The sequence below is a fragment of the Lissotriton vulgaris genome, chromosome 2_1 (assembly GCF_964263255.1).
Source record: "Lissotriton vulgaris chromosome 2_1, aLisVul1.2, whole genome shotgun sequence".
Classification (NCBI taxonomy): domain Eukaryota; kingdom Metazoa; phylum Chordata; class Amphibia; order Caudata; family Salamandridae; genus Lissotriton; species Lissotriton vulgaris.
The window spans coordinates 194,183,128-194,206,583 of NC_141687.1; the positions used below are offsets into that span (position 1 = coordinate 194,183,128).

General features: G+C 42.0%; 1 long non-coding RNA gene across 1 annotated transcript in view; it reads left to right on the forward strand.

Annotated features, from left to right (window-relative positions):
• LOC147729826 (uncharacterized) overlaps positions 1–23,456 on the forward strand; it is a 169,297-nt gene that overhangs the window by 30,903 nt on the left and 114,938 nt on the right. The window contains exon 2 of the long non-coding RNA XR_015308557.1: positions 16,838–16,982. This is a non-coding gene — a long non-coding RNA (uncharacterized LOC147729826). The remainder of the gene's footprint in view (positions 1–16,837; positions 16,983–23,456) is intronic.

The window sequence follows — 23,456 nt, forward strand, 5'->3', positions numbered from 1 at the left end:
TTTGTTCACAAGGCAACACGTTAGAACCCGCGGGCACATGGCCTCTTGTTTATTATGAGGTTGGGTAAGCATCAAGCCCCAGACATACTGTATTCCCTTATTGCAAAACACAATGAAGTTTCATTTCAGCACCCCTTCTTTATATGCTCACTTCCACCCCACTCTCAGCTCAGCGCCCTCTTCACTTGAGGTTGCCTCCACCTCCATTCCAAGAGTGCGTCCTGGGACCTGGGCACATAGAGAACTGAATAAGAGGAGCGAGGGGGTCCGCAGAGGGGCCTCTCGAGCAACGGACTGCCGGCTCTCTACACAGGAGAGACATTCGGCCGTCGCCAGGCTCCTAGTGGTGCCCTTAGGCAGTTAGAGGGGGGGGAGCGCAATGCAACATGAGGCAGACTATAAAACTCAAACTGACAACAAAAAAAAGACTAATTTCCCTACATTCATGTAAAAAAGACGTGTGTTGCTAATGCGTTGCAGGAGGTTCTGGCTTTCTAATGTACCTGCCTGTTTTATCGTTGTGGCAGTTTGTGTTTGGAAGCAGGTGGGGGATGCACACAGGGCAAGCACTGCGTGCTAGGTTTGCTTCAAGCAAATACATCATCACTGCATCGCCTACACAAGCACAATGGCTACAAACTGTGGCGCGCCCAGGGCACAACAGGTCACAATGCCAGCAAGGGATGTCTGCCTTCACACATATTGGCTAATAAAAGCCAAACAGTATTGGGGTGCAACTGCCCCATTACACTCTTAGGCTCCGGCTTCAGTGCACCTGCTGCACTATCGTTAACTACGACTCTGGTGAATAAGGTTTAAATCATAGCTGCCAAGGTTTTGGATTGCTTATGTGTGACATTTTCATAACTTCAGTGTAATTAAGAGTGACATTCAGCGTCTATGAGTGACACTTTGTCGCGAGCAAAATCCAACAAGGAAGATGAGAGAAACATAAATGTCAGAAATTACACCCATTGAAGCAATGAGAATCTCTAAGAAGAGCTTAAAACGGCTACACAGCACCAAAAATAGCAGCACCCGTATCGTATGTAAGTGCTTCACAGAAGAAATATAAATAGAAAACACGTTTCAATGCGTTATAGGGACTAATACTTAAAGTAAACGAACGATAAATACGAATTTGTTTCCAGTTAGTATGTCATGTCCAAATCCAGGCCTTTGAAGACTTGAAAATACAACTAATGGCTTGTAATTATCACTCGGAAAGATGCCAACACTTATCAGAAATGCATGACTCACCCGACCCGAGTGCTGCAATTCCACAGTCAGGAGCTGTCTCAGAGCACAAGAGCACACGGCGAGTCACACAGAGGCAGCTCTCAGCAGTGTCTCGCTCTGGCTGGCGATAGTTTGCAGAGATTAGGGGCCCACTCGAATGTTATTTTCCGGCAGGCCAAGCAGCATGAACTTGAAGCTAAGAGGATAGCAAATCAGGGGGCCCAGTCACGTTCGCCAATGACCCTCTAGAAGCTCAAGTGCACACGGAGGGCATTGACAATTTCCTGTTACGTGAACCTGATCCTCGCACGCGCTCCAAATCTACGGCGGAATATGAAAGCGAAAGTTTTCCTCCACTCATTTATTGGCTAGAATGATACCAGAACAAACTGAAGATAGTGCCGGCTGGGTGGCGCCAGTGGCGGAGTTTAAGGCACCCCTCCCCCCCTCCCTCGATTCATTCAGTGCAGGTCTACTGCGGGATGATTTTCTCACCTAATAGGAATTTGCAGCCACTAAATGTCATCACAAACACCATGTGTGGTGGTGTTGTGTCTGTTCTCCCCGAAGGGGCCCCCTGGAGCTTGGGGGCCCCCCCGCAATGCGTGGGCTGCGTGGGCCTGTGTTACGCCCTCTCGCTCTGAAGGCATACACGCCTGTTGGCCGCACCAACTTTGCCCTCGTCTCACTGCCTCTACACCCAGCATGTCTCCCGGTTTCCGACACCAGGCGAGAGCGCTCAATGTCCCGCTTCTCCGCCGATGATTGTGGTGTTGCAAGGACAGGATTAGCTACGGATATCGTGGGCCTTCAGCGCGGCTCCGCCGGAGCTCCCGCTTCAAGGTGCAATCTTGGCAGACGTCAGGTCATGCCCCGTAAAACTTGACTCCTAACCTTTATGTAATATATTAACAAATTATTTAACCTCCTTTAACATATTTCCCCTTAAACAAACCAAAACTTTTGGGAGTGGTAGGTGGGATACTCCTAGCCACTGTGTGATGTTAACGAAATCTAGATTCTCGCTTCATGGTACCTGAAGAATGGCATTTCATTACAAGACTGGAGGTTATCATGATGCATGATGCATGTGGAAAGTCTGGTATTCTGTAGACTGAATTTGTTTGTGGGTTTAGTTCAATTGATACATCTGACATTTCAGGAACTTCTCAGGGTAAGAGAACTATTGTATCGCCAGGCAAAAAAAAGTTTGTTTAGGCTTTGCAAATACACTAATACCTTCAAGCAACCTTTAGGGTTCTTATGACTAAATAGCTAATGTAGTCAATATATTAGTTTTTCATATACATTTAATGTACTTTCATAGTGCACTATGGTAGACATAGTACAAAAAAGGATCTAGGTTAAGTTGAAAAAATATATTTGTGCCAACAAACCAAAACATTTGCAATCATAGTTGACTACATATAAAAAAAGCAATCGTGAAGCCATTTTTAAACAGATATCCCTGCTCAAGGATGTGATGTTTCAGAAAGTGAGGGCCATGTTAAATATCGACTTGATCCTATTGATATTGGCATCCAGGACACTACACCCCATGCTGGAGAGGGATTCTACGTATTGCTGCCTCCGCCATCCCTGGTGCGCCCTGTGATGCTGGGCAGTGCCGGATGGGAGGGGGGGGGGGGGGCACCCGCCTACCGAATACCTCCACCGCTAGGTTTAGACGCATATTAACACCTGAGTGGGCAGCTATTGAGCTACTACGACACCTGGGTGCACACTGGGAGTCCACCATTTCTCATCTTTTACTGTGTCCTCACCCGGGGCAAGATGAAGCCTAAAGGAGCCGCACAAGTGCAGTCCAACAAATTGGATAAATATGAGGTTCTGAAACACCCGCCCACGGAGGAGGTAACCGTTGGGGGCCAGGAGGAGACATCCAAACCATCTTTAAGCTCTATAAAGGTGGCTATTCAAGTTCTTAGAACAAGGCTGAAAAAAAAGAAAGATAAAGTTTCAATTGAAATGAACTTGATTTGTGCTGATATGACCAAGACCTTGGAGAGGGTCACAATGGTGGAGATGAATGTAAATGTAAATGTAGTATACTTGTAAAGCGCACAGCTGCCCCAGCAACGGGGCGTCCCGGCACTGTATAACGCTGTGGAACCCTTCCTGGCTCTCCCTGTGAGACGCCCCTCCTGGGCACCCCAAAGGTGAAGCCAGGCATCCCAGTGTTGTTGGGGCCGTTGTGGAGATTAAGCAAGCTATTGTGAAGTAGTGTGGCTCACTGGTTAGAGGCGGCAGACCCGAGAGCAGAGGACGGCCCGGGACCAGGGTTCGATTCCCGGCGCGGCAGGTTTCTGGACCAGGGTCAGCGGACTCGATAATTCTCTCGCCTCGGTGCCCACTCTGATCAGCGATCACACTCGGCAACTCTGGGCATTAGCTTGCCTCATCTTCACTAACGGCCCCACCAGACCGCCGGGGATGCCTGGTCTCACCCTGGAGATTCCCAGTAAGGGACCATCTCTCAGGGAAGCCAGGAAGGGTTTCGCAGCGGTCTAAGCGCCAGGACGCCCACGGGTAGCAGTGCGCTATATAAATGCCTACACATTTACATTTACATTTACATTTACACATTGCCCAGAGTTGCAGCGTGGGACCCATGATTAGAGCAGGCGTCGAGGCGAGAATTATCGAGTCAGCGGACATTGAGCTAAAGACCCTGCCGCGTCGGGAATTGAACCCTGGTCCTGGGATCTCTGCTTCGGAGTCTGCCGCTTCTAACCAGTGAGCCACACTTCTCCACTAACATAACACAATTGTAGTCTACCATGCGCAATTTGGAAGAGCGGGTTCAGCAATTAGCCCATCAACACAAACAGATGGCCCTAAAGCTGGAAGATCAGGAAGGTAGGGCTGATCAGCACCGCCCGCTGCAATGTTAAGAATACAAGATAGCCCTAATAGCCCCCAAGGGACCCCCGCCCTTATGGCGGGCAGTCCCTTCCACCGCGAGGATGGCCTAAACATTAATTGGTAATTATTTAAAAGCATACATTTTTGGTTATGAAAATTAATTTATTGTTGTTTAATAATTAATAGGTAATTAAATATTATTTATTGATATTTTTAATTAATATATTAATACATCATTATGAATTGGTAATTAATGTTTAATAATAAATATTTTTGGTATACAAAATTATTTAATTGTTCACTGTTTGTTAATTGGTAATTACTTTTTTATAATTAATATGTTTTTGTTATAAAAACATATTTTATTGTTCAATATTTTTTAATTGGTAATTAATAGTTATTAATTAATATTATTTGGTATTTATTATTAATTTATTGTTAATTAATTATTCATTGGTAATTATGTTTTTAATAATTAGTGATTGGTATTTGTAAATAGTTTGAATTTATTTAATAATGAATGTATTAATTATTTTAAAACATAAATTTATTTATAAGTATGTTATTTTTAACTTCTACCCTATTCAACATTTTCCATACTGTTGCACTCTCTGGAGTGGGAATAGTAATTTTTACCCCTACGCTATCCAACACTTTCCCTACTGTTGCACTCTCTGGAGATGGATTAGTAATTTTTACCCCTACGCTATCCAACACTTTCCCTACTGTTGCACTCTATGGAGTGGGAATAGTAATTTTTACCCCTATGCTATCCAACACTTTCCCTACTGTTGCACTCTCTGGAGTTGGAATAGTAATTCTTACCCCTACGCTATCCAACCCTTTCCCTACTGTTGCACTCTCTACGCTACCAACACTTTTCCTACTGTTGAACTCTGGAGTGGGAATAGTAATTTTTACCTCTACTCTATCCAACATTTTTCTTACAGTTTTTTTGGGGGGAGTTGAAATAGTAGTTTTATTCCCTCTGCTAGTTTATATTTTTTGTATTATTTTAGCTAATATAGTATATAATTAATTTTAAAAATATTAAAAGTAAATAAAAAAATAATGGGTTTTACATCATATTAAATTTTTATTTATGTTATTATTTTATGTGTATGGATGTATTTCTAATTTATAAGATTTTTAAATTATTTATAAGTCATTAAAATAATTATTAAAACTGAATACTAATTAAGTATATATATTATATATTATATTAATATGTTTAATTAATTTTTTTGTAATCATATACATTACTTAATTATTTTAAACATTATAGGGGCGATTCCGATTCGGGAAATGAATCCGTATGAAGATTCGTATTCGAAGCCGTTTTTGTACGATTTGTTCAAATCCGTCTGAATCGCGTAGTACGATCCGTAGGATAGAAATACGTCCGAATCAGTGTGAACCGTACGAAATACAAGGCGAAATCCATACGAATTAGACTCTCACAGTGAACCGCATGATTCGTAAACATGCCGTACGACCTGTCATGTACGATCCGGACCGGGTAATGAATACACGATTCATACGGAACACGTCGCATATAGGCAATTCGTATGGAGAGCCACACATTCACATACGCACCTTACCCCTAAACACAAGCGGTGTACGCACGGGGTATACTCACCGTACACCTACGACCTTGGGGGGTACGAACCGTACTCCTACACGCCGTACACCAACATTCATGGGGTGCACGCACGGGGACATACACACCGTGCCCCTGAAATCCAGGGGTGTACACACCGTACCCCAGCTATCATGGGGTGTACGCACCGTACCCGGGGGGTCCCTTTCGTATGCATTTCGAGGCGAAATATGCTTTTACGGATGTTTTAAGCTCCCGTCGAAAAAGAGTCTTACGGAGTGTTGTCGATACGATTCGTACTTGCCGGGTCGGAAAATACAGCTTCGATCCATACAGACGTTGCGTACTGCACGTTCCGAATGCAATTCGTATGGATCAGTGAGTTGTGCGGTCTTCGGTACGATTCGTATGGAGAAGTGCTTTGGGTACACATCGTACTAGGTCGTACATACGGGTACGGTTCTCCATACGAATGGTATGGGAAAAAAGCTCCGTACGTCTATTCGGAAGGCATTTTCCCGAATCGGAATCAGCCCCTATATAATGTTTTTACTATGTTTATTATATTTATGAGTATTATTTAGTTTATTTTACATTTTTTTAAAATTAAAAAAACAATATTTTTTATAACGATATTTTTGACATCAATATTTTTTTCCCGATATTTTCGTACTTACCATGTTGTAAATAGGATGTCGATATTCTTGACATCAATATTATTGCACAGATATTTTTGTAGGTTGATTTTTTGACCTTGGATATTTTGCCAGTGATCCTGCTCAGTGTACATCCCTCCGAGAATGCTTGGGATGACTTTTCCAGACCGTAGCAAATTACTATTGGACATGCCGTTGGGTACTCTTATCCTGGGAGGGGATATGAAGGAGACGATGATGCCTGACTTAGACTGAGACTTGACCTCCTCCAGGGTTGGGGTGTGCGACCATTGAAAGTTGTTGTGACTGTGCTGGGGCTGGCGGACCCGTGGAGGTTACATAATCCCGCTGCTCGACAATATACTCACATTTCTGCAGCGCACAGTAGTTGGTCTCGTTTGGATTACATTTTCTCACACACTACATCCGTGGGACTCTTGCAGGCGAGCTGTCATTTGGCCCTGGGAATATTCTGTTTAAAGATCAGGAGTTTAGGGAACAATTTGAGGAACGCACAGAGCTATACATTTCAGAAAACCTGAGACCTGTACAATCCGACTGTATACTGTGGAAGGCTTATACGACGGGGGCGAGGGATTTTGTGCAGGCGACTGCTGGGGCTAGACTTAAAGAAAAGAGGGTGCAATGAGAAATTCTGGAGCAAGAGTTTACAGCTCTTGAATTGGCATTAGGAATGGAGCAGGGGGGCATTGCAGGACATCTGCACACACTTAGAGGGTCATTATGATGACGGGCGGACTTAGTCCGCCCGCCATCCTACCGGGACTCTGGACCGCCCGCCATAAGGGCGGGGGTCCGGTGAGTGGAATTAGGATGCAGCCTGCATTTATAACATTGTGGCAGGCGGTGCACTCTGTACCGCCCGCCACAATGCCATAAATGCATGTATGCATTTGCATACACAATGCGGCAGGCACCGCGCAGTGCCTACCGCATTGTATATGCAAATGCGGGGGGGGGGAACCACAGGTACCCCCCCCGTGTGCACCCCCCACCCCTGCTTCACTTTGGGGGCCCGCAGGGGGTCCCAAAGTGAAGACCGCATGCCTTTCCATTGCGGCATTGTAAAATACCCATCATAATATGGCTGGCGGTGTCTGATAGACACCGCCACCATAAGAGCACAGGACAAAACGTCCTGAGTACACCAGTACACACCAGTTGGCCGGACAAGCATGCATGATAAACAACGAACGCCAAACCGAAGATATGGAACCACCATGAAAGAGAGGAGGTACTCCCAATATGGGAAACACACAGGAAACTCATACACATAAGGATGAAAAATACATCAGCTGGCAGTACCTACAATGAGAAGATAACCTCAAATGCCAGGCTATCCACGCTCATTACCATACTTTATAGCAAAGGTAGAATAGAACCTGACAGACATAAAAAAGAATCACTAAAAGATTCCAAGAAACAGGAATTTTGTAAAAGTAATTACTGTAAAGTAAAATGTCATGTAAATTTAGGTGACAAATCCACACATTATTAATTAAAAAGGGTGGATGGTCACATAGCTAGAATGCTATAATAACTAATACATTAACTAAAGGCTAGTTTCTTGTAAACTTGTAATGAAAATACTGTAAAATCATATAAAGTAAACATAGGTGATGAGTCCACGCAGAAAGAAATGCACAGGTGGAAAATCACATAGCCAGAAACTATAATAGAGCATACCTCAATCAGCAAAATTAATTTATCTAACCTATCAACAAATTACTGTAATGTACCATATCATGCAAGGAAAATGTAGGCGACGTGGAAAGTCACATAGCCAGAGGCTAGAACATATCATATCTCAACCAAAGGAAAATCCTCAAAAGTGAAAACTTGTATGAAACTAACTGTACAGTTAATAATCAAACAGGGAAAGTAAAGGTGACTAATATACACCCAATTAAAATTGCACAGGTGCAAAGTCACACAGCCAAAAGCTATCTGAACACAAACCTCAAATTATCAAAAAGATCCCCTAACGTAAAGCTTGCAAGCAACATATCATAATGTAAAATTATAAAACAGGAAGCATGTAGGTGACAAGTCCACACAAAGGGGCCCATCACAATAACGGGCAGGTCGCCACCGCCCATATGGCGGTGGTGATCCGCCTGCTTAAAACCACTGCCCACTCCCAAATTCCTCCCCGCCAGATTACCATGGCGGTGGGGATCCCGGCGGACGTAAAGACCGTCCGCCGGTTTTCCGCCCGGTCGCAGAGTCTACCGGGCTGAAAAGCAGCTAACATGGTGGCGGTGTCTGGGAGACACCGCCATGCATATTAGCTTGTGTGCAGGGATGTGCCTTTCCGTGCCAGTGAAAGGCAGGAGGTTTCTGCCATTGGGGGACTGTTGCGTGCCCCCAGGGACTCTGGGGGTGTGGGTTGCACATTTGTGGTACCTATGGTACCCCCCAGCACTTCCATGCACAACATAGCTGGCACCGCGTGGTGCCTGCCATGTTATGCACATTTGGCATTTTGGCGGGCGGTGCTGAGTGCACTGCCCGCCACAATGTCAGGAATGCAGGATGAGCCTGGCACTGTGGCGGGCACATCCTAATGGCCCCCACTGGACCCCTGCCCTTATGGCAGGTGGTCCCATTTCACGAGAGGATGGCGGGCTGACAATGTCGGCCCACCATCCTAATGGGGCCCAAAGTATTATATAAAAGTGGAAAGTCACATAGCCGAAAGCTATCATAACCCATACATCAAAGACAAACATGCAGAGAAAACAGTGTAAACAACATTATCATGTAGTAGGTGACGAATTCACACACAATTATTTGCACAAAATGGTGAAAAGTCACATAATGGCAAAGTATTATACAAATAAGAAACTAGAATGACTAGAAAAATGAAATGCAAAAGTACTGAAAAGCATTGTACAGTAAAGAGAAAAGCATTAAACATTAGCAATAAAGCATTTTAAAGAGCTGATATTTCTCTCCGGTGAGCGACTCCTTACCCGAAGTCCCTCTGAACTGCAGAACCCAACTGAATCGCACTGAAGACCCATGTACTAAAGATGTTAAGCAAAGTTAGGTGAACACAGTTCCGGAACAAAGACCAAATACAGAAGAGAGAAGCAAAATGACTTTTGAGGAATATGAAGCAGCAAAGCGTTCCGGTAGAGAAACAGTTACAACTTGTTTCCTCTTCTTCAATTTTAAGTGCGCTCAAGTCTAATTTATAGAATAAGTCGCACATATATGACTCACCTCTTAGTGCCTGTTGAAAAAACAGTATGTTGACACCTTATTCCAGAGTGAAACCAGTTCACAACGGTTAAATAAACGTTATTGTCCCGTAACAGAGAAAAACGTGATTGGCAAAGCGTGAGTTATGCTAAGAATTGCCCAATAGCTCAAGAAGATGCCAAACGTAAGATAGCGGCACACACTGGTGACTCAGCGCCTGATTGCTCCCGGCATCACCGTGTATAAACACCACCACAAGAGCACAGATCCATGAGGGAAAAATTACGTCACAGAATATCCACAGGACGGAGAGCTGAGGCCAGGCAAGAAGAGTGAGCAAAGAGCACTGCTCGGTTCAACTGCCATGGCGAAGACAAAAGATGAAATGGGCAAAGAAATCATTGTAAATGTAAAAATACTGGCAAAATGCTCCAAAACTCCATTTTCTATGAGGTACAGATACGTCACTATGGGTTTAAGCAGAGCCAGAAGGACAGTAAAGGCACACATCATCAGCACGACATCAGGCTGGAAATAGGCTGAGAGATAGATGCTTGATAAATCAAGACACAGGCTGAAAGCACCTTTCAGCTCATAAATAGATGAAGTATGAAACCGAAGAATAGGGATCCAAGGCAGCAGGAGGAGTAAAATCAATGTTCAAGTGGAACTGCCACGTAAAGTTGAAAGTAGGCAGACAGGCAGAAAACGGAAATAAGTCAGTAGGAACAGGTACACAGCTGTCATCACGGTAGCAGGAAGAGTAGAAGTGCAGAAACTAGCACACATCTGAAGTTGCACAGCACGCATAGAAGAGCAGGAAAGAAGAGCAGGGACTGGCAAAGGAAAGTGGGGCGACCGTTGTAGTGGTCACTGGTGGGGCTCATAGTTGCCAGTATGCTTATAGGTCGATGGATTGAAGTTTAAAATTTTCTTTACCTTGTCTTAAAACTGAAAAGTTGTAGTTTCAACAGATTCTTGAAGTTGCCATGTAGTTTCTTCAGAGTTCAAAATTAATAATCTAAAAGGTACTCGTAAATGTATCCAGATCGTCGCCAAATGTAATAAGGGAAAATAAGTCCATATAGCCGAGGTGTAGATCAACGAAGAATGTTTTTTCTAGAGCTTAAGGTAAGCATTGTAAATTATAATGCGAGCCCCACCAGGAGCAGCTCCCTTGCTACTCAGCCTATACTCCCAACTGACATTCAACCACCAGGCATCCCCAACATTCCAATACCTCACATGCACCAGCATTCCATAACACATTCACTGTAGCTGAGCAGCAAGGCAGAGAAGAAGGGAAGATCCACAGCACGGAATACTTGATACAACACAATGATATCCTGCTATATGCCCATAGACCCAGGCAGTCCTTTTATAGGCTCAGCCATATCCTGCGGTCCTTTGGCCAATATTCTGGTTATTGCATAAACTGGGACAAATCCTTGGTGTACACTCTAGCAGGGGAACCCCCAGCTCTGACGTGGTTCATTGGGACTCATTTAAATATCTGGGTATCAGGATTACCAAGACGGAGGAGGGGTTCATGCAGCTTAATGTAAATTCACAGCTTGACAGGTTGAAAGGGGATGTGGTCCATTGGCAGCATTTACCTGTCTCCCTTATGGGAAGGGTGGTTTTGTTCAAAATGATGGCCCTCCTGCGTCTCCTCCATGCTATACAAAATTGCCCGTTCCCAATTCCGGAAGCATTCTTCCGTGCGGTTGAGTCTGAACAACGAACATTGCTGAGGGAGGGGGGCTGCCCCGGGGTCGCCCTAAAGAAACTGCATAAGGGGGTCTAAGAAGGGGGGCTAGTTGTACCGGACATCCGGAAATACTACTGGGCAGCTCAGCTTGTTAATATTAACGGGTGGGTTTTCTTGCCGACTGCCGAGCCAGCCTACCGGGTTGATTGTTTTGCTATGGGAGCGGGCAGCTACTTGTCTGCTCTTTATGGGGGAGGAGGGGCACCCTGTCTCTACCGATACATACTCAGACAGTTGTTACAGCGTGGTGGAAGGTGACCAAAATGATTGGTTGGGAGGCCAGGCTTCCTGAACAAATGCCACTTTGGGAGGGCGACTTTCTAAGAGAGGTATGAAGGGGTTTCATAGGTGGAGTAGCATAGGTATTGATCTCTTGGGGGACATTTGGATAAAGGGGAAAATGATAACATTTAATGGTCTTCAGACAGAGTTCCAAATGGGTGCAACCGAACACATCCAATATTTACAGATGCGATCACGCACTTCAACAACACCTGAAGGAAGGGGACTCCATAACAGAGTATACACCACTCAAAGACAGACTACTTCTTGATACAATGATAGACAAGGCAATATCCCTCACGCATAAAAAAAACTACTTAATAATACACCTGACTGTCTGGGCATGGGAATCAGATGTGAGTCTCCTCGAGGAAGATGATTGGCAAGAGGCCCTGCAGAGCCCCAGAGACATAGCGGTAGCAAGATTTAGATTGATCCAACTGCGCATATTATACAGGTCCTATGCCTCAAGGACTGTACAGTATCATATGGGCCATCGTACCTTGACAATGTGTATTAGGGGCTGTGGTGAGACAGGAACTTTTTTCCATATATACTGGGCTTGCCCCAGGATTCAGGCTTTCTGGGCGGGTGTGGCCAGAGTGATGACACCGGTAGTGGGGAAGCAGGTCCCACTTGAAGTGAGATGGCATTTCCTAGGGGTGACAGGAGAAATAGTATGGCCCAAATGGGCCATGACATGGCTCACCCTGGCGGGGGTGGTGGTGAAGCTCAACATCGCACGTTAATTGGGCTCTAGTGTGGTTCCAATGGTGGACTCCTGGGAAAAGGATTTCGATTGATGTCAACGGACTGAGCAGGCAATATATCAGAGGAGGAGCCTACGTAAATGGGAGAAGTTATGGGGGGCCTGGGTGGGTTACAGAACCGGGCAGGCCCCAGTTTCCTAATGGGCCACAGGTATGTCCCAGATTATTGTTTTTTGATTGAGAATTATGTTAGACAGTTGGAGCAGGAGGGCTAGTGGGAGAGTTCAACTGTGGTAATCTTACATATTTTGTATTGCTATACGCCAAAACTCACTCTATGTATACTGTACTGTCTTCTGAAGCATTTGGTTTTGTTAATAAAAAGAATCTTTTAAAAAGTAAAGTTTTACAGGGTAGAATTTATTATTATGTATTTCTTTTTCAGACAACAACATACAGTAGGAGACTTCAGAAGAGATGTGTTGGCTAAAAGAAAAAAGAAGAGAAAAAAATAGTGTCTGAAGGTTATGGATCTCATGGTTATTACAGTATAAACGGGCTAGAGGAGTGCACTGGGCTTATGTACTCTGAGAAAATTATTTTTTTAAATATTTTTTTTGTGCTGTACTGATGTTCTTTAACGATAGCTGCAAGTAGGACGGCAATAGAAGGTTACACATAATGCTAACCTATGCGTCTTCAATGAAATCGAGATTTTCTTATAAAAGGATGGATGGATGCTCTCTGTGGGAGGTGTTTTTTTAAAGTTACCTCAGATTAAAAATAAGACATGTTCCGTTTGTTGCGCATCAGCCAAGTGTCAGAAATCAGATGTGCTTTCACTTGATGTCACCTTCTCAGATGTTTTAGGGGAAGTAAATGTCAAATCAAAACTCTTTGAAGCCAGTCAACTAAAGTTCTTCTCTGTGTTCCAGCGAGCAATTATCAGCAACAGCAACCTGGAAACCAGCAAGTGTCACAATCTCATTTGGGATGTGCTTCTACAGACAGCCATGGCCTACGGAACCTACACATTTTGGGGAATATTTATCAAGGCTTTGGCAAAAAGTGAAGCTAAGTAGCATAAAGTCTTGATATAATATTAACTTTCCAGCACAAAACTTCATTTTTCTGTGCTGGAAAGTTGTCTAAAAGTAACTGACATAGTACTTTGTTCTACTCTATGTTACTTTACATCGATGGGGTTTCCATGGATGGGACATGGTACATGTTTTCCCATGCCACCATCCATATTTTTTTACTTAAGGCCCTATCTACCAACATTTGTATGCAAGGCTACAAAGCAGGCGCTATGTCGAAGAAAAGTTTTTTCCCCAAAGTTATCAAACTTCGTATGTATGCTGCAATCTACAGCACGCAAACAAACTGGGTAAATTATGTCTGAGAGTAGTATTTTGTACTGGAAAGATACCACTCAGAGCTAAATGTTTTACAGCAAGGCTGTTCCTACATACACCCCTCTATAATTTCAAAGTTTGCTAGCCATGCATGACAAATTGCATAACCTCTTACTCAAACCACAACCCCAGTAAGTGTTTGGGGGCTTGATCACGGGTACGAGGTACTATAAAAATGCTACCTACAATACATTGCAATAAATGGAACTTATTATGGCCAGTGGCATAATGAACCTTGAGGGCCCTCCCGCCTGAAATGTACATGGAGGGGGACCCCTATGCTCTGGACCCTGGCAGGAGCTTTCAGGGCCCGCCGCCTGTGCATTGAGCCAGAGGGGGCCACCTGTAGCTCGGGCCCCCACCCGCGCACCGTGGGGGCTATTTTGACACCACTGATTATGACAGTGCAGACATTTCAACATTCTTGAGTTTGTCTTTCTGTTTCTACTTTTTTCATTTAGAACATTTCACCCTCTTTATTGGTCCTCTGTTTCTGATTATATCACTCATTAAAGGCCCTCTCCCTTTTTAGGGCCTTGTCTATAGCTGAGGCTTACAACTTGGGAGGACAGCCTTCACAGCGTTTTGTATAGGGTGAGTGCATAGGTTTAAACTAACAAATTACATGAGATGAATGGAAATATTAGACATTTAACTGTGTCACCTAGTATAGAATTTTTGACAGTAGTTGCAGCTGATGCCCTATTTCTAACAGGCACTTGCACTCATTTGTGTGAATTGGGACTTTTTTATCATCAGATTTTAACACAGAACAAGAGAGAGAAATCCAATGGAGAAAGAGGAAGGAAGAGAGAGTTGGGAAAACATAGACTAATCAGAGATCTGGTATGAAAATAATCTGAAAGAGTGAGAGAAAAAATAGGAAGTGTAAGGTGGTGGAGTGAAGCGGTTTCGGGTCGAATCTAAACTAGGTATCCTTGGTAATTGGCCACTGTGGCATTCAGCAGCACACCTCTAAAACACTTTTAAGCCAATGCATTTTTTTATTAACCTCAGTACTAGGGTCACCTGTGTATTGGTTTGATTTCTGTGAATGCTTCTTTAATAAAACTTACCATATGGGGGCGGCTTGGTTTTGGCGCCAAAGGAAATGGCTGCCTCCCCGGAGAGCTCCGGTGATATGTAGTCGCGACCGGAGCCTTCTGAGTGCTCCTAACGACTACATTGTCCTCTAATCTGCATTCTCTAATCGTGGAACGCCTGCTGCCTATGATGCTGTCTTATTTGCTGACCGGGGTGAGAGACATCACGCTTTTTATCGCTTTCTCTGCATCGACGGATAGCGCCTGAGCCGCGACCGCCATTTTGCCGCTTCTGCCGTCCACGGTTAGCGCTGCACGTCCTCCTTCACACGCTACTCTCTGAAATGGCGTGAATACCTCCAAAAAATGCTTTCTTTGTGGATTATTTATCTTTAGTGAAGTTTTGGCCCCAAGGAACTTACATTTTTTTTCATTACTGACTGAATTTCTCAATTTTTTCTGCCTAAGGTTGTGCCTCACCGCCATTTTGTTTTTTATACTGTGTGGTATCTTACACATCAGCTTATGGAAAAAGACTGCCTTTCAGGAGTTGCCACCTATATAATTTGCTTTATTTATCAACTTTGCTCTTTCACCAAACTGTCTATTTGGAGCTTAATGGCACTGTTATTATATCTTTGAATCAGCCTGTCTAATGCAATGAATCAGTGGGTTTACATTTCGTGGTTTGGATTTACCATTCATAACAAGTTTATTGCTGCATTTTCCACTCGCGCCTTGGTTTTAGCCTGTGCATTCTGACACATTTTATTTATCGCTCACCTCCTCAATAGCAATGTCGCCCCATAATCGAAACACTTCTCAGCAAGCCAATGCGTCCAGCATGTCCTTGGAGGATGTTAACCCCTTTAGTGTCTTACAAGAGAATTCGGAAGACGCAGCTAATGACTCTCCTTCCATAAAGTGCTCCTCTCCTCATACTCCTCGCTCTAACACAAAAATTACTTCTAAATTACCTCCTTCGTCTGCTTCTACTCCAGGGAAGTGAGTAAAAACAAATCCTCCTTCTCCTACTAATACAACCTCTTCTATCTCTATGGTGCTCCTACTATAAGAAATTCGCTCACTCAAACCCTACATGGAGGAGATTTGTTCACTCAAACCCTACATGGCAGACACAAACGCTCGCCTTCACAGTCTTGAAGACAACTGGTCGCACACAGAGCAAAAGGTTGATCATCTTGAGAAAACTATCGCTTCAGTTCAAGTTTTTTCTGACCAAGTTCCTAGTATGCACAGAGAAATTCAGGATCTCAAGCAGCAGGAGGAAAATTTGGAAAATCGAAACAGATGTAACAACCTACGCATTTATGGACTTGCAGAGGGACTTGAAGGATCAAATTCCATATATTTTTTCCAGTCTTTTTTACCTACGCTTCTTGGTCTCCCGAAATCTCCAGCTTTAAACATCCAACAAGCACATCGTCTGGGACCACCATCTTGTACTTCTACTCCTTCTTCTTCTACAGTAAAACCCAGAGGCGTTATTCTGTACTTTCTGGAGTATACCGATCTACTCCAGGTTCTTCAGGCTGCCAAACAAAAAGGGAAAATCAATTGGAATGGTTCCAACCTCTTCTTTGCACAGGATTACGCCAAAAGTCCTGCTGACCGGCATAAGAAATTTTTAGACATGGGGCCTGCCCTTCGCCCCTTGAATGCTCGCTACGGATTATTCCACCCATGCCTATTTAAAGTGACTTATAATAATAAGACAACAAATTATGCTTCAGCAATTTCTTCACTCATGTACAAATTAATCAATGGAAATCCCTCGCTCATAAATTCTGTGCATAAATTCTCTATACATTGGAGCTTTGTTCCGTTATGATGACCTTTGAGATGTTTTTTCTGTACTCCTTCCTCTTTGTATTCTGTATTATGTTCTTCGTATTCTGTATTTTGTATTCCGTACCTTGTATTGAATTTTAATTCTGTTGTGATTTTAATTTGTTAATCATATCTCTTTTGGTCCCCCTTTAGATGCGGTTTTGTGACCTTTCGACCTGTTTGTTCTTCATGTTCTCTTGGAGGTTGCTCTTCCTGCGCACGCCCCTGTGGTCTTTCTGGTTCGGTGTGCTACTTTCCTTATGTGGTTCCACCACCCCCAGTCTTCTGTTGTCTTGTGGTATGCCTCTTTGATGTTTTTCTTCATTGTCATCTGTTAATATTGAATTATATCTTTAGTCTTTGTTTCCTTTTCTTTCAGTTGTTCTCTTCCATGTTTCTTCCCCTTCTCTTTTTTCTTTCTCTTTATTTCTATATTGTATAACTCTCTTTTTATCATTACACTTTTTCTCCTTATCTTGTTTTTCTACCTAATCCTGTATCTATTTTACTCACTTTTTTCTCTACTCTCTTTCCCCTATGTAATAGGATTCTGAAATGCTATATTGTTTGCATATTGTTTACTCATATTTTACTTAATAGACACTCTTCAATTATTTTTACAAGGTTTATGCTTGTTCTTGTTAATAATAGCATCCTGAGTTTTTGTACTATTTGTATACTAATAGCTATTGTTTATTCTCTATTTGATAGACGTTACTTGTTATGCTTTTATAATAATTGTGCATGTTTGTTTAATAGTTCTCATTTGGAGTTTTAACTTGGAATGTTAAAGGAGTTAATCACCCGATAAAAAGACAACGTGTGTTAACCCATTTAGCTGCATTACATGCTGATATTGCTTTTATTCAAGAAACTCACTGATCAGATTTTGAAGCAGCTAAACTAAAAAGAGGTTGTGTTGGACACATTTTTTTCTTCTCCTGCCTTAGGAAAGAAAAATGTCTTATCTATACTATGTCATGAAAAACATCACCTTTCAGTAGTCCATCAGGAGAATGACCTTGAGGGTTGTTGGGTAATTGTTAAGTTACTTATTGATCAAATACCCTTAGTACTGTGTAACGTTTATGCACCAGTTACTGTTGATAATATGTTTTGGAATCAGATTTCTGATAAACTTGTCATGTTTGATGATGATTATGTTATTTTTGGAGGTGACTCCAACCAGATCCTCAACCCTATTCTAGACAGGCTTTCCTCTGTAAAATTCTCCATTACCAAGATGCACTCACAATTCACCTCTACTATATGTCGTAAACCTTTAACTGACATTTCGAGACTTTGTAATCCAGACCTTCAGGAATATACTTGTTATTCTCCCCTTTACAACTCACAATCTAGAATAGATTATCTTTTCTTCAGTAAACCTTTGTCCCAACTCGTCTCACATGCTGAGATTGGCTCTATCCTAATATCAGACCACGCCCCAATTTCTGTACACTTTGATCTACTTTCTTTTTCCCCTCATGCTGGTAAGTGGCATTTCAATAATTCATTATTATCAGATCCCAATTTCACAGGCCAATTCACTTCTTTTGCGTCTGAATTCTTTTCTATCAGTTCTACTCCAGATTCTTCTCCAGTAATGATTTGGGACTCCTTTAAAGCTGCAGCCAGAGGTTTTATCATAAATGTTGTTTCACGGAAAAGAAAACTTTTTGAAGCCAAAAAACCCAGTTGTTAACTAAAATTAAACACCTTGAATATTCTTATTACCGCTCGAACTCTGAAGTTTCCTTAACACATTTTATTGAAGCAAAAATCTCTTTTAATTATTCTTCTACGGAAGCTGCATCCTTTTATCTTTTAAGAGGCAGTGCCGTTATTATGGAGGTAAAAATAAAATGGGGAAATACTTTCAAATTATTTAAAGATTCGTCGGGAGTGGACTAAAGTTGACTCCATTCGTAACAATGCCGGTGATTCGTTTTTCAAGGATAATGATATTCTAAATGAATGTGTTTCTTTTCACCATCCTCTGATGCACTTTCTTCCTTCTGTCACTCGCTTCACCCCCATCCCGCATATGACACAGATTTTGCCCCATTAGAATCGGACATCCCCTAATCTGAAATTCAAAATGCTGTTTCCAAATTAAAACGAGGTAAAGCACCTGGCCCCGATGTTTTTACTATAGAATTTTACGCTCACTTTGCCTCCTTATTACTTCCCCATCTTTTATTGCTTTATAAGCTTTTTGTAAATGAAGGTTCCTCCTCAGGTTCTTTTCAAGAAGCTGTAATTTGTTTAATTCCCAAAGAAAATAAGGATCCCTCTTTTTGTAAAAAATTCAGTCCGTTTTCCTTAGTTAATTTAGATTATAAGATTTTTGCAAAGATGCTTGCTCTTCATATTGATCCCGTTCTTCCTACCATTATTGGCCCAGAACAATCCGGCTTTGTCAAAGGTCGTGTGTTTTCGGATAATTCCAGGGTTTTCTTTAATATTCTAAGTAAGGCCTCTTCCTTTCATTATCCCATTGCTGCAATAGCATTAGATGCTGAAAAAGAATTTGATAGAATCGGATGGGACTTTATGTTCCAGGCACTCAAATGGATTGGTCTTCCTGCTAAATTGATCTCTCTCATTTCTTTATTATATTTTCGACCTAAATCCTTCATATCTTTGTTAATGGGAAATCCTCTGAATATTTCTCTCTTTTTAGAGGAGTTTGTCAAGGTTGTCCTCTATCCCCCTTTTATTTATAATTGCCCTCGAGCCTTTTTTAACGAAAATTAGGTTAGATGACAGCATTTCTGGTTTTAACCTCAACACTACCCATGTTAAAATGTCTGTCTACGCTGAAGATATCCTTTGTATTGTTCCAATCCTTCTACTTCTCTTCCAGCTTTCCTTTCCCAAGTTGATACTTTCTCTCAGTTATTTGGTTACCGTCTTAATTCGGATAAGTGTGAAGTTCTCCCTTTAAATATTTTATTCTCCTGGAAGACCTCTAAGATTAAATATTTAGGTTTATGGTTCTCTTCCACTTTTCCAGAAACTTTGAAAGTAAATTTCGACAATCCTTCCAAATCTTTGTCTATATCTATTGACCGACGGCATCCACTTTTCCTCTCCTGGTGGGGTCGCTTGGACTCTATTAAGATGATGCTCTCTCCGCTCATCTATCTTTTATCTATGATTCCGGGTTACATTCCTAATTTCTACTTTAAAAAGATTGATTCTATATTAACCAAATTCCTTTGGAAAAATAAGTCTCCTCGAATAGCTCTTGCGGCTCTCAGAGCTGATAAACTCTCTGGTGTGCTCAAATTTCTCGATTTTAAATCATATCACTAGGCTTTTTCTCTGAGACAATCCTCTCCGTGGCTTTCTCATGACAAATGTGTCCATCCTCCTCTATGGTTGAGCATTGAGAAACACATTATAGCTCCTTGCTTTTACTAAAAATATTTCTTCCTTTCGTCCTCAAGTGGTCTTCCATATACGTAATATATTAATGCCTCTTCTTCCATCTTCTTATCCTGCTTTTACTTCGTTAGATCAACAACCTATTTGGAATAATCACTTATTATGTATTAAGGGTCGTACCATTTATTGGAAAACGTGGAGACTCTGGATTTCACAACTGGTATCTAATTCTCTCCCTCTCTCTTTCTCAGACTTTCAATTACATTTTTCTTTACCCTCCTCCTGTAAATCTCAATATGACTTGCTCCTTCCTTCTCTCTCACAATATCTTTTCTCCTTGCCATCTACTCCCAATATTCCTCCTAGATGTTCCAATCTTTTTCCTTTTTAGTCTATTAATACATCGGCCTCTTCTCTATATAGAAATTTAGTTTTCTCCTCTGATAGGCCCAAGGGGAAGTCTGAATTGGCCTGGGAAAAAGATCTTGTAGAATGTTGGTCTATTCCATTTTGGGAAATATTTTGGTTAAAAATTCATAAAACGTCAAGAGCAGCTAATACATCTCAGACTCTCTATTTTCTCTACAAACACCTTCTTTTCACTTCAATGAAGTTAGCCTCTTTTTCCACAGATCTCTCCTCAGCCTGCTGGTCATGTAAAAGTCCCTCAGCTGATTTAAAACATATGCTTTTTGATTGCCCCTCTCTCCCCCGTTTTTGGACTTTAGTCTGGTCCCAAATTAATAAAATCTTCAATACCCAAATCCCTTTTTCCATCTCCAACATCTTTTTAGGCTCCTTATCACCTGCTTGGATATACCCAACTACTGCCCCCTCATTAATTGACCTGCTATTGGCGATAGCCCTTCACTTAATCACTTAATCAGTTCGAATTGGAAACAAGCTGAGAAAGTTACTTTCAAGGCCTGGTGGAATGCTTTTTGTTTCCACCACAGATTGGACACAAGCAATGTCACCCCCGTAGCTTTATGCATCAAAAGAAATCTTTTATGTCTTCTTTTATTCTTCTACCTAAAGGATTTAGCCTCCGCTTCTTCTACTACAGTTAACACTCCGGATGAAGTCAGGAAACCTCCATGAATTCTCTGTTGTCTTTTTACCTCAAATTCCACATGGATATTTTCTGATACTACTCCTTTTTCCTTTTCAAGGATTCTATTTCAAAGTTTATGTTTAATAGTATATTTAACAATGTTCGCGTTGGTGAACTAGAATTACGATTCAGATAATATTCTTCCCCTTGCCGTTTTCTATGATATTCCCCCTCCCTTTTTTTTCCTTCTCTCTTTCCCTCTCCCTCCCTCACCATTTCTTAAACATAGATTGTAATTTGTTTCACAATGTAGATTGTTATTCTTTCATTGTGATTTTACTTATGTGATATTTCTTTCGCATTATTTTATAATCTTTCTTTCAATAATTTTTAAACTTAGAAAAAAAAACTTACCATATGTTTCACCAGATATGTACAAAATAAAAACAAGACGTGGATGGTGAACTAATTAGGTTGTTTTGTTAATTTTGAAAACCTAAGTGTTTTTTTCTGCTGAACGATTAGTGTTTTTAAAGGAGACAGGATCACAAAAGTAATCTGTATGACTAGTAGGGTTGTCACATAACAACATTGATAAAGTGTGTACACACTACACGGTGACCTACACCTACTGTCGTTAGCCTACCCAGCATGGCGGGAGCTGACCCAAAATGTGCATTTCCTTTTGTGTTTTTGCATACCCACGTAATTACTTTCCGCTCTTGGCCAAGTACGAGATTGTATTCCTAAGGAATGCCCTGGAACTCATTTTATCCACTCTGAGTTGTTTGTATTTATATACTGGGATTGGACGAGAGATTTATGTCCACATCTAGAGCCTACAAGAGAAAACTAGGCAAGGTGTGCATCTCTCTCCTGGTCCACTTCAGGTGGACAGATCTCATCACCCTGAAGAGTGTGCCTCAAATGGCATCTTAGGGCTTCCACACTTGCTCAGTGGCTTGTTGCTCTCTAGCTTCGCTTGTGCTTTACCACTACTGAAACTACTTTTGCGTTTGAATACTTAAACATTCATACATGTGACAAGCCACCATAGCACAGTATTTTGTAAAGTTGTCCCTTGAGGTCATGCCTCATCAAAGGTATCATTTAGTGATATTCGTCTTTGTTCATAGTTTTGCTTTTAATCCTGTTCTCACCTATAAAACTTGAAGGACTTCCTCTGGACCCCCATATTCATGGTTCCACTCAAGCTAATCTTCATTGTGTCTGAGCACCACACTTCACTCCCACCCTGACTTGTGACTGGCAGCACACTTCACTCCCACCCTGACTTGTGACTGCAAGCTTAGCAATTGATTGGCTATGTATGGCCAAGTGCCCTCCATCCAGGTTAGTTCTGTGACCCCTTCAGGTTATTGTCCTTCAGTGGAACCAGGTACTGCTGGGACCCTGTGGTTAAAATGCAGGCTCCACCAGCCTTCTGGTATCCCAGATAACACCATTATCTGTTTCTGATGAGCTTATATATGTCTGCTTTCTACATATATATTGACCACTGGTCCATTTATTTAAAACAATTACTGACATTACTGATGTTTATCGCTGTGCATAGGTGTACATTTATTAATTTAATGAATTTCCAATGTTCACCTAGCAATGCTTAGAAGCCTGTGACAAACCAATTGTTTTCCTGGTGTGCTTCTGGAAAACGTATGTGAATTTGCAATTGTGCCTCTATTTCCATGTGTGCAATTGTTCATAGTACACAGGGAAATGCAACAACATTTGTGCAGTGGCATTTTTTCTCCAAAGGGAAAACAAATCCCCATGTAGAATTCTCCTTCCCCAGCACCACTACCAATTTTTTGGATGTTCTGTTCCCATTTCCACCGTTAACATGTGTTTACTCTTACACGTCATGGGAATAAAGCTTTGACCATTTCCAGGATGGAAATGGGTCAGAAAGAAATGTGTGGATTCCTGTGCACATAACTTTGTCGCTGTGCATAAACTTTTAGGGCATTCAAGCTATAAATCACCCCTTCTCTTGTCCTATTGACTAAATGTATCCAAGCGAAAATCGTTGTGTGAGTAAATCATTTTACAGTGTGAAATCGGCGTTGATCAATTCTAAAAATGTTCTATTACTGTAAAATGTGTACTCACGCCTGTAGCAGGGCCTCTTTGGGTCACAGTCAGCTTTGGCAACCGTCATGTTGACATCTGACTTTTGAACAGAAATCACCTGCAGGTTTTTTTCTGCATCCTGCTCATAGCTTAGCTTGTCTTTGCCCCCAAGGCTCTCGTGCCACTACGTGTACTGTGCTTTTAAGTCTTTTTTTGTCCCATGCACTACAAAGT